Source organism: Crinia signifera, chromosome 9 (genome assembly GCF_055691185.1).
Source record: "Crinia signifera chromosome 9, ASM5569118v1, whole genome shotgun sequence".
Lineage (NCBI taxonomy): Eukaryota > Metazoa > Chordata > Amphibia > Anura > Myobatrachidae > Crinia > Crinia signifera.
The window spans coordinates 22,032,255-22,042,163 of NC_139225.1; the positions used below are offsets into that span (position 1 = coordinate 22,032,255).

The 9,909-nt window shown below is 48.3% G+C and overlaps 1 long non-coding RNA gene across 1 annotated transcript in view; it reads left to right on the forward strand.

The window, feature by feature from the left end:
- The window catches only part of LOC146035212 (uncharacterized), a 286,716-nt gene extending 278,493 nt beyond the window's left edge, over positions 1 to 8,223 (forward strand). The window contains exon 10 of the long non-coding RNA XR_014460598.1: positions 7,455 to 8,223. This is a non-coding gene — a long non-coding RNA (uncharacterized LOC146035212). The remainder of the gene's footprint in view (positions 1 to 7,454) is intronic.
- Positions 8,224 to 9,909: the final 1,686 nt, after the last annotated feature.

Genomic DNA, 9,909 nt, shown 5'->3' on the forward strand with positions numbered 1-9,909 from the left:
TCAATTAGATTCCAATATATCCTTACAAGCATGCCTAACACATGCATTGCACACATTAACCCTTACAGCAATTGAAGCAGCAATGGTTTCAATTAAAGCACTGACAAGCGTCCTATTAGTGAGTAATGAGTAAAGGAGTAGATTGTATTGGGTTCAGGTGTTAATGCTTGTAGTCATTAGGCGGTACGTTCGCCTACCGCATGAACGAGTGGTGTCCGCAAAGCAATAGTACACTTGTGGACACCGCACATTTCTGCCCTTTTTGATCGCGTGCATTCGGAGTGGTTTCCGAATGTACGCCCCCCAACATAAGTGTACTCCCCCGTGTCCGCCCATGTTTCCGCCCCGTTTTGCCCACTTTGAAACTACGCCCATGTGTCATTCCGCATGACGCCCATAATACGCCCCTATTTCCCGACTGATAGCGGTGAACAGTTTTGGACGGGATTTGGCCGAACTGGTACCGAGTCAAGGCGTGGCACATGCGCGTAGCGTTCTCCACGCATGCGCAGACGTCATAAAGACGCGATCCGTAAGTACGCGGTAAAGTCCGCGTCAATCAGAATAAGGGCCAATGAGATCTAGTTTGCACAGCGAACTAGTTACCAGAAGACTAATTAGAGTTCAAACACCTAACCTGATCATGATCTACTAAGCCAGGCTTTCCCAACCACGGTCCTCAAGGCACACCAACAGTGCAGGTTTTAGTGATATCCAGGCTTCAGCACAGATGTTTAATCAGAATCACTCAGGTACTAATTAAGAATACTTGCCTACTTTTGAAAATCATTTTCAGGGAGATTTGAGCGGGTCGAATCTTCCACAGCAGATGGGGGACATGGGGTGGCGGGCCGTATTCGCGGCAATGGGAATGCCCTGCGTTTCATGGGCGTTCCCATGGTAATTCACTGGCGATGCGGGTGGCGAGCAGCTGGTCTGGGCACCCACCCGAGTCTCGCTGGCTGCAGGGGTCCACTGCAGGAGAAAGCAGATCAGCAGCTAACACAGCACCTGGCCTCCTGCCGCTGGTAAATTCGCCGACAGCCTGCACACACAAACCATTCCAGCGCATGACATCGCCCATGCAGGCACCACTGCCCCCTCCCCGGGCATTCTGGACTTGCGCATCCACAAGTCCGTATTTTAGGGGAGCAATACACTAAAACTAAAGTGCGGGGCAGCAGGTGGCTCATTCACAAATTGTAGGCAACGCTGACACAGCCCCCCCAGATTACACACCACTATATTACATTACACAGCCCCGGCATATTACACTACACAGCACCCCCCATTACAATACACTCAGTCCCCCATATTACTCTTAGCACACACACACACAAAACCATATAACATAGCACACAGCACCCCCCTTATTAGAATACACATAGCCCCCATATTACTCCATACCATTTGAAAACAGCCCTCCCCATATTAAACAGTACGTACAGCTCCCCCCCCCCCCTATATTACAGCCTGTAGACACCACTATATTACACACAGCCCCCCTTACATTAAGCAGAACCTTCCCTCCCCCAGTCTATACCTTTCTGTATTGCTCTGTCTTCTTAGGAGGTGCAGGGACCCGGCTGTGTGGTGAGGGAGGCAGCTGAGAAGAGAGAGGAGCAGGGCAGGCCTGATCTGCAGATGCACGGAGCCAGAGCCTGCTCTGTGTGTGTGGTGGGCGGGGCCCCGGCTGCCGGCTCTCCAGCTCCTCTGTCAGTGTCCTGATGCAGGGATCAGAGACTTCCTGTGCATGTGTGCACACACAGCAGCACGGCCTCCGCTACCCGGCTGTGACCTCACGCCGACCCCTGCCATTTCCAGACATGCACGCATGCGCAGTCTGGAAGGCCTTGAAGGGGGACACAAAAACCGGGAGGGTTGAGGGGGTTTGCGGGGCAGCGGGAGGCTCAGGCAAAAGTCGGGAGCCTCCCGCTGAATGCGGGAGGGTAGGCAAGTATGTAATTAAGTCACCTGTGCTCAAGCCTGGATATCTACAAAACCTGCACTGTTGGTGTGCCTTGAGGACCGTGGGTGGGAAAGCCTGTACTAAGCTGTGCTCATTACACATTCTAACATACAGTATACACACTAACACATTTTCATTCAACTAGTTAGCAGGCTGAAAAGATAATCTTTAGCTCACAAACTGGCAGCCACTACTTTGCAGGAGATAAGAACCCCGTCAACATGGGAATGAAAATTTGTATCTGTTTATTACAGCACAACATTTAATCAATCAATTTGAACTTGTCTTGTGAATGCAATGCACCTAAATAGGAGCGAACGGCGACTAACCGGGAGAGACCGTAAACTATTAGTCTGGGCTCCCAAGGCCAGGAGGTGTGCCCTATCATATTGCTGGGGTTAGGTAGGAGGCAAGTAGATAGTAAGGAAGAGATAGGAGGAGGAAAGAAGGGGGAAGGTAGGAGATGGCTATAGGGTGCAGGCCTTTCCCCGGGGGCGTATACCCATACTTAAGCACAGGACAGGTAAAGGGGGAGGGTCAGAAAGTGCAGCAGGTGAGGCAGAAAGGATTGTCACACCCAACAACCCTTGGACGAAGAAGGAAGAACATCCAAGAAGGATCTGTTTAAAGCAGTCATGTCCAACGTTGGCCCCCTAGATGTTGTGAAACTACACATCCCAGCATGCTTTGCCACAGTTTTGCTATTAGAGAATGCTAAAACTACTGCAAAGCATGCTGGAATGTGTACTTTCAAAACATCTGGAGGGCCAACGTTGGACATGCCTGGTTTAAAGCAAACTTTATTTTAACAGGGTGCGGAAGTACCTACGGGCCAGCAAAAGTGTGGCGCCAGAAAGCGGAGGCACCCAAAAAGGGGGTGCAGATCTCCAAAGGCCTGGCGTCGGGGAGGGGGGGGGGGGAGTTGGGGACCCAGGTCGGTTACCGGTTTCAGTTGCGAGAAAGGGTCCATGGGCAACCCCCCACGGTCGGCTTGATTCAGTTACATTCGAGGGCTGGTGGACCACAGTGCTTTCTTTGCCACATAAGCGATTAAGATTATATTGTAATCTGATTAATAAATGTGACCTTTAATTCGCCATAAACAAATGACTCTGTTTTGGTTATTTCAGGAGAAAGGGGAGCAGAGGGAAAGGGAAGGGGTGGGAGGGAAAGGGAAGGGGTGGGAGGGAGGGAGGATGTTTAAAGGGGTGGAGTTTCTTAGTCTCTTTTAAGGGTAAAAGTATGGCGGGAGCATCAGACGCTCAGAGGTTTAAGTGTCTCTGTTGAGCACGCCTCCAAAACCCTAGGACAGTTAGAACTGCAGATTGCTCCTGGCCCTGTGTGATCCGTGCTGGGATCTGTCATCCTTGGGTCTTCATGTTTAGAATGTAGTTGCATCGGTTGTGTACATTCTGGTTTATTACCTCTAATAGAATATCATACTCTATAGAGATTACATTGATGCAGATTGACCGTATGTATTTAGCCGCTGGAATTTGGCTTCCATCCAGTTCTATGTAAATAGCTGCCTTACTCTGAAAAACAAGTGAAGGCAATCACTGTAACTTACAAGTCGATACAAGATAAAGTGTCGCTTCCGGACTCTAGACAAGTGTTGCAGATGCAGATTTATTTTTTAATACATTTTTTTTTATATTGTTTAACTGATTTATTCCTGTTGTAAGAACTAATAATGAGACAAATATGGTTCTAGTACTTATTATACCTGAGTACTAATGGGGTAACAATGGAACTGCAGGCCAAGCGGTGGCTTGGGAGTGCCGGCGCTGTGGGGGCGCATGGTCACTGCGGATTCCAATGGGCCTGGGGTCCGTATGGAATCTACTAAAAATGTCCCTGCAAAAATGGTCACCGCCTTGGAGGAGACAGACGCTAGAGGTCCAAATGGACAGATGGATAGATGCTAGAGATCCTACTGGGTATAAAATATAAGTTGAAGATTCCGGGTAGTTTTATATAAGCATGAAACTCCTGACCACAAGCATTTAGATGGGAAAAAAAATGGGGATGAAGGCGTCACAAATATTTTTATATACAAGAAACGGTGACACCACTTAGCGCTAATTGTGTGATTGATTATGAAAATACATATCTTGTTTAGAAACAGCAATCCTGATGTAGGTCAAGGATGATGCATATCTAAAACAACAAGAGAAGATATACCCCTTCTCCCATGTTGAAGTGGGGAATTGGAATAAGGGTATATCAATGAAAAGTGATCATAGTGCAGTATCCAGGGGGTAACAAAGATTTTTATTATACACAGGAAACTCACAGAATCGATGATTAAAATCGCATATAAAACAAGGTCCTTAGGCAGAGCTGCTGCAGAAATTTTTCTTTCCCCTCCGACCAGGAACTGGATGTTTCAGATGTGTAGAAGACTTCGGGCACCGGTATCCCAGTCCTCTATCAGTCCAGGTAAAGAGGGTAGTAGTCCAGCAAAAAGGTTCCAAGTGTATGCCTCACTTAATGCATTTCGGACAGTGATGTCCTTCTTCAGAAGTGTGAGGCATACTGAAGTGTTTTGTCCATTTATACCTAGAGCACCTATGTTTGGAGCGATCCCATTGGAGGTTCCCACCACATGACATCATTACACGTGGGGACGCGGGGCAGCGGTGACGGCCGTCAACTTCCGCCGGAAGTGACGCATCCATGCTATACACAGCTTTTCCTCTTCACTCGCGATACCTCACTTCCGCCGGAAGTTACATTCCCCGACGGCGTCCATAGCAACAAACGCTGGAGAGAGATGTATGTATATGCCGGGCATAATGTTGCCATAGATACAGCGGCCATTTTGTTGTACATTGAATAAGTCTCTGAATATCATACATCTGAATGGGATCAAAGAAAGCAGCATTAGGTACTAATAAATACATCGGTATAAATACATAAATAATTAAAAAAGTTAAAAATGATATAGCATTAAATACAGATAGAAAAGATAAAACTGCGAGGAGTGACATTTATTCTAAAAAGCTTCTCAATTCAAAGTCTGTATTAAGACCAGAGGGAATGAGTGTTTTTAATTTAAAAATCCATTCCATCTCTGTTTAGGAGAGTCTTTTTTCTATATCTCTGGTCCTGGTTTTTGGCAGAATTTGAGCGATGCCTAAGAATTTTTTTATATGGCATTCATTTTTGTTATGGATAAGTTTAAAGTGGGATGGAACCGAATGAGTGTCTAGTCCTTTTCGAATATTTTTGGCAGAGGCGCAAAATTTCTAGTTATGCCACTGCTCCTCTTGGTGGCGCCAGCATCTTCTTCTAAATTCCGACAGTCACCCCAGGTTCTGTTTGGCTGCTAAATCCCATCAGCAGTATTGCAGTCAGCATGTTCTATCTCTAACCCTCCCCTATGTTTTATTATCGCTTCTTGTCTATATTGTTTGTTCATCCTCTGTAAATTCCCCGGGTATTCTGTTACAGGTGGTAATTTGCCCACCGTACTGCTACTCCCGTTTATGTCACCTGGCGATGCTGCCCATCTTCCCCCGCCGCTCCTATACTCGCCATTCCGGTGACTGTCCCCAGGCCACAACCCTAGCAGCAGCAGACTGCTGTGGGTGCAGCTGCGCCCGGAGTCCCTCGTCAGCCCCGATAGCATCTGAAGCATAATCCCAGATAAACAGCCCGTTGATTTGTAACGACTGGGAAATTACGTCAGTTCCCGATTCTACCAACACTTAACTTGGGAGCTATGCAGATATACAGGTGTCACTTTCGCATTATACAGCACAGCTGTCTCCTGGCACAAGCGGAGTGGCATAAGACGTGACGCTCCGAGAGGCCTGTTTGGCGTGACTGCAGCAACAGTGAATGAGGACACATCAATAGCTGATATCTCTGATAATATCTGCACAAAAGACGAGACTAACACCCCATTTACACCAAAATCCCGGATCCGACCCGGCATTTGGAAGAAGGATCCAAGCCGGATCGGATCCGGGATTTACACCGTTTACACTGCGGTGCCCACCCGCAGTGTAGATGGAGGCGGCGCTTGGAGACTACATCACCTCCAAGCGCCGAGACCGTGGTGTTCCCTGCCGGAAACACCGATCGCCGTGCTGTGGGCAACCCAGCACCAAGGTAAGCTGCTGCCCCCAGCCCCCGTGCACCCCCCAGCCGTCGTCCGGGAGTGAATGGATGCCGCACACAGGCATCCATTATTTATTAATTTATTTACAGTTTCTTATATATATAGCATCCATTCACCTCCTCCGCTGCCGCCGCTGCTGTCTGCAGAGTATAGTAGAAGCCCCATGTAAAGGGACACGGTGTGTCCCATTTATACCGCCGCTGACCCGCCGAAGAAAAAACGGTATAAAAGATACGTCCGGTAATTTCACATTTTCTTCATCCCTCGGGCTGAGCGTGATTACCTATTACTCTGAATAATATATATATATATAAATCTTAGATCCTCAGTCAGATTGCCACTGCTGTAGGTCTAATAACCAGCCTTTCTTCTGTCTCCTTTCTCCCATGCTGCGGTAATTCCTCTTACAGATACAGATGCATCCTCTGTTTATTTCAGAATGTGTATAATGTAACAAATGATAGATTTCGCCAGACAATTCTCTATGTCTGGATCAGTGTCATAAGATTCCCCATGATGCTATTGATTTGCCTACTTAGCCCAATAGGCTTTGCTATAATGGTAAATTCATCGAGTAAAGAAAACTATATTTGATATGTGATAGAATTCATTTAAAGACACAACTAGTGACCAAAAAACGCGACTGTCCCACGAAAGTCCGGACAGTTGGGAGGCATATGCTATCTGTGTGGGTTCTGTGTGTCTAGTGAAAGCAGGAACAGAACCAATGCATTACTTAATATCCGTGAAGAAAGTCTGATGCACAGGCGATCTGGAAAACATGGACTGTTAGGGGTCATGAGTTCCTTTATGGGCCAGATTCAGATTAATTTGCAACCTCCTGCTCCCAGGGCTAGGCACCGGAGCGCCCCAGGAGGGAGCAGCGTCTCGCTCCGGGGGGGGGGGGGGGGTGTGATGGCCGCAGTGGCTCTCCATGGGGTGGCAGCGGTGGCTCTCCATGGGGGGGGGGGTGGCGGCGGGAGATGCGTCTCTCCATGGGGAGTGGGAGGGGAGAGCAGAGAGGGAGGTGCTCACCTTCACCTTGATCCGGGGGCTGCTCCCAAGTGGCCGCCCTCCAGTGGCCGGCGCCCTAGGCAAATGCCTAATGCTGCCTGGTGGTGGCGCCGGCCCTGCCTGCTCCCCACAGCCTGGCTCACTCAGTGCTGCGAACAGGGGAATTTGATGATTAATGATTTCACGACTGTGCACAGGGGCGGGGTACCCAGGGAGCAGGTCTGAATTAGGTCCTCCTATATCACCACCACAAGAGTGGGCCTTGCATTTCCAGTAAAGTAAATATCCTGTTTATGACCTCAATAAATGTCAGCATTACTGCAGATCTCTTTGTTGTTGCAGATCGTCTATCACCCAGCTTTTGTATTAACTGATATGTGACTCTTAATAGAGCGGAGATGCTGAGAAAGTTCTGTGCCACACCCCAGCAATACAATGTTATAAGGGAGCATCAGCCCCCGGCGCCTGCTGGGACCACAATACCATTCACAAGGCTCAAAATGAAAAACTCCTTGATACAGAACAGGATCTGTCAACTGGCCCTGATTGTATGGGTGCACCGGAGCTTTGGCACCTGACCATGGCACAGACAGATGGTCAGGGGTGCCATGGCTAAACTACATTTTACCGTTCACATTCATAGTCCACTTCAAAGGTAAAGTATGGAAAATTTCAAAAGATGAAAAAAAAAATAAACCTTGAAAAACCCATGTCGATTTTTTTCATGTGTCGACGTAACCGTGTCAACATTTTTCTTGTGTCGATTTAATGCATCACTTGGCATCGTCATTGTGAGATGCTGACAAACACAAAAAAACACTCCCCATTGCCTGTAACACATTTTATATAACAGAGGATTTAACATGGTGAATAGAGGCACAACAATAATAACCAGTGCAAACCGCCGTATTACAGAACACAGGATATCACACACAACAGCAGGATGGGATTGCGGTGTGGATTGCAGTGAATCAGTTGGACATTGCATGCATGGTACACACACACACACACACACACACACATATAACTCTTTCATCAGGTTGTGACAATGGGCTTGGTTTTCATTTGGAAGTAAAGTACAATGCATGGAACTGTGCACCTGGTTTTACTAACTGAAAACTACTGTAAATTGCAGTAAAAATAAAGCAGTCTACCATCTGTGGGCTGCATGCAAAAGCAGCCAGTATTTACCATGCACAGAATATATATAAAGTATTTGCTTCCCTTGCATTACAATATGGGTATGTTCCAGGCACAAAGTTTTTTTTTTTTTTTTCTTTACTTCCAAATCAGACCCAGTGCACCCAATCTATCCAGAAAACACCACACATTTCCCCGGGAAAGAAAATATGACTCGTGCAACACCCAAATCCACCCAAGCCACACTCCAAAGCTACACCAAGTCACACTCCAAAGCTACACCCAGATCCAACCAAGGTACACCCCAATGATACTAAGCCACACTTCCAAGCTACACCCAGATCCAACCAAGGTACACCCAAAGATAGCAAGCAACACTCCGAGCTCCTCCTCTCCTACTACCCCACAGCCAGTCGGTGTTCCCCAAGGGTCAGTCCTTGGCCCTCTCCTCTTCTCCCTCTACACCACCTCTCTGGGCACCCTCATCAGCTCCTATGGTTTTCATTACCACCTTTATGCTGATGATACCCTAATCTATCTCTCCTCCCCCGACTTATCCCCATCACTCCTGTCCAAGGAATGCCTCACGGCCATCTCAGCCTGGATGACCCAACGCTTCCTGAAACTAAACATGGCTAAAACTGAACTTCTAATCTTCCATCCCCCGAACATCCCCTCTTCTCCCACTATCTCCATCAGCATTGGTGAAACCGAGATCACGTCCACCGACCAAACGCGCTGCCTCGGTGTCATCATTGACTCCTCCCTCTCTTTCACCCCCCCACATTCGTGCTCTCTCACAGTCTTGCCGCTTTCACCTACGCAACATCTCACGCATCAGACCATTGCTCTCCACTGACGCGACCAAAATTCTCATTCACTCTCTTGTCATCTCCCGCCTTGACTACTGCAACATCCTTCTCTCTGGGCTACCTCTCACCCGCCTCGCACCTCTCCAATCCATTCTTAACGCTGCTGCTAGGCTCATCTTCCTCTCCCGCCGCTCTACCTCTGCCTCCCCCCTCTGTCTATCTCTTCACTGGCTCCCCATTCCTTTCCGAGTTCTCTTTAAACTCCTCACCACCACCTACAAGGCTCTCTCCTCCTCCACAGCTCCCTAACTCTCTTCACTGATCTCTATCCACACTCCCTCCCGTCCTCTTCGCTCCATCGCTGACCGCCGACTGACCTCTCACCTAATCACCTCCTCCCACTCCCGTGTCCAAGATTTCTCTCGCGCTGCCCCCCTGCACTGGAACAACCTCCCGCCACCCATCAGGCTATCTGATTCCCTTACCTCCTTCAAGCGCTCCCTTAAAACCCACTTTTTTCGACTAGCCTATCCCTCCACCTAACCTCTTTTGATCCTCCTATCCTGCCTCCGTTCGCCACCGTTCCTACTTATCCTATTGTATTTCGTTCGTCCACCCACCTATTTTTAGTATGTCACGCTTCACGTGACAGCTGTCACAAGGGAGAGGAGGAGGGAGAGAATAAATCCTCCCTGTATGGTCCAGGCATGTGGCAAAAACATGACCACATGGGGAAGCTGTAATCTCCCCTTCCCCATGTCCCTGGTGAAAGCTATCACAGGGACCTCCCTGGACAAGACACCCCCAGACCGGAGACTACAAGCTCCGGACTGCAGATTTTGATG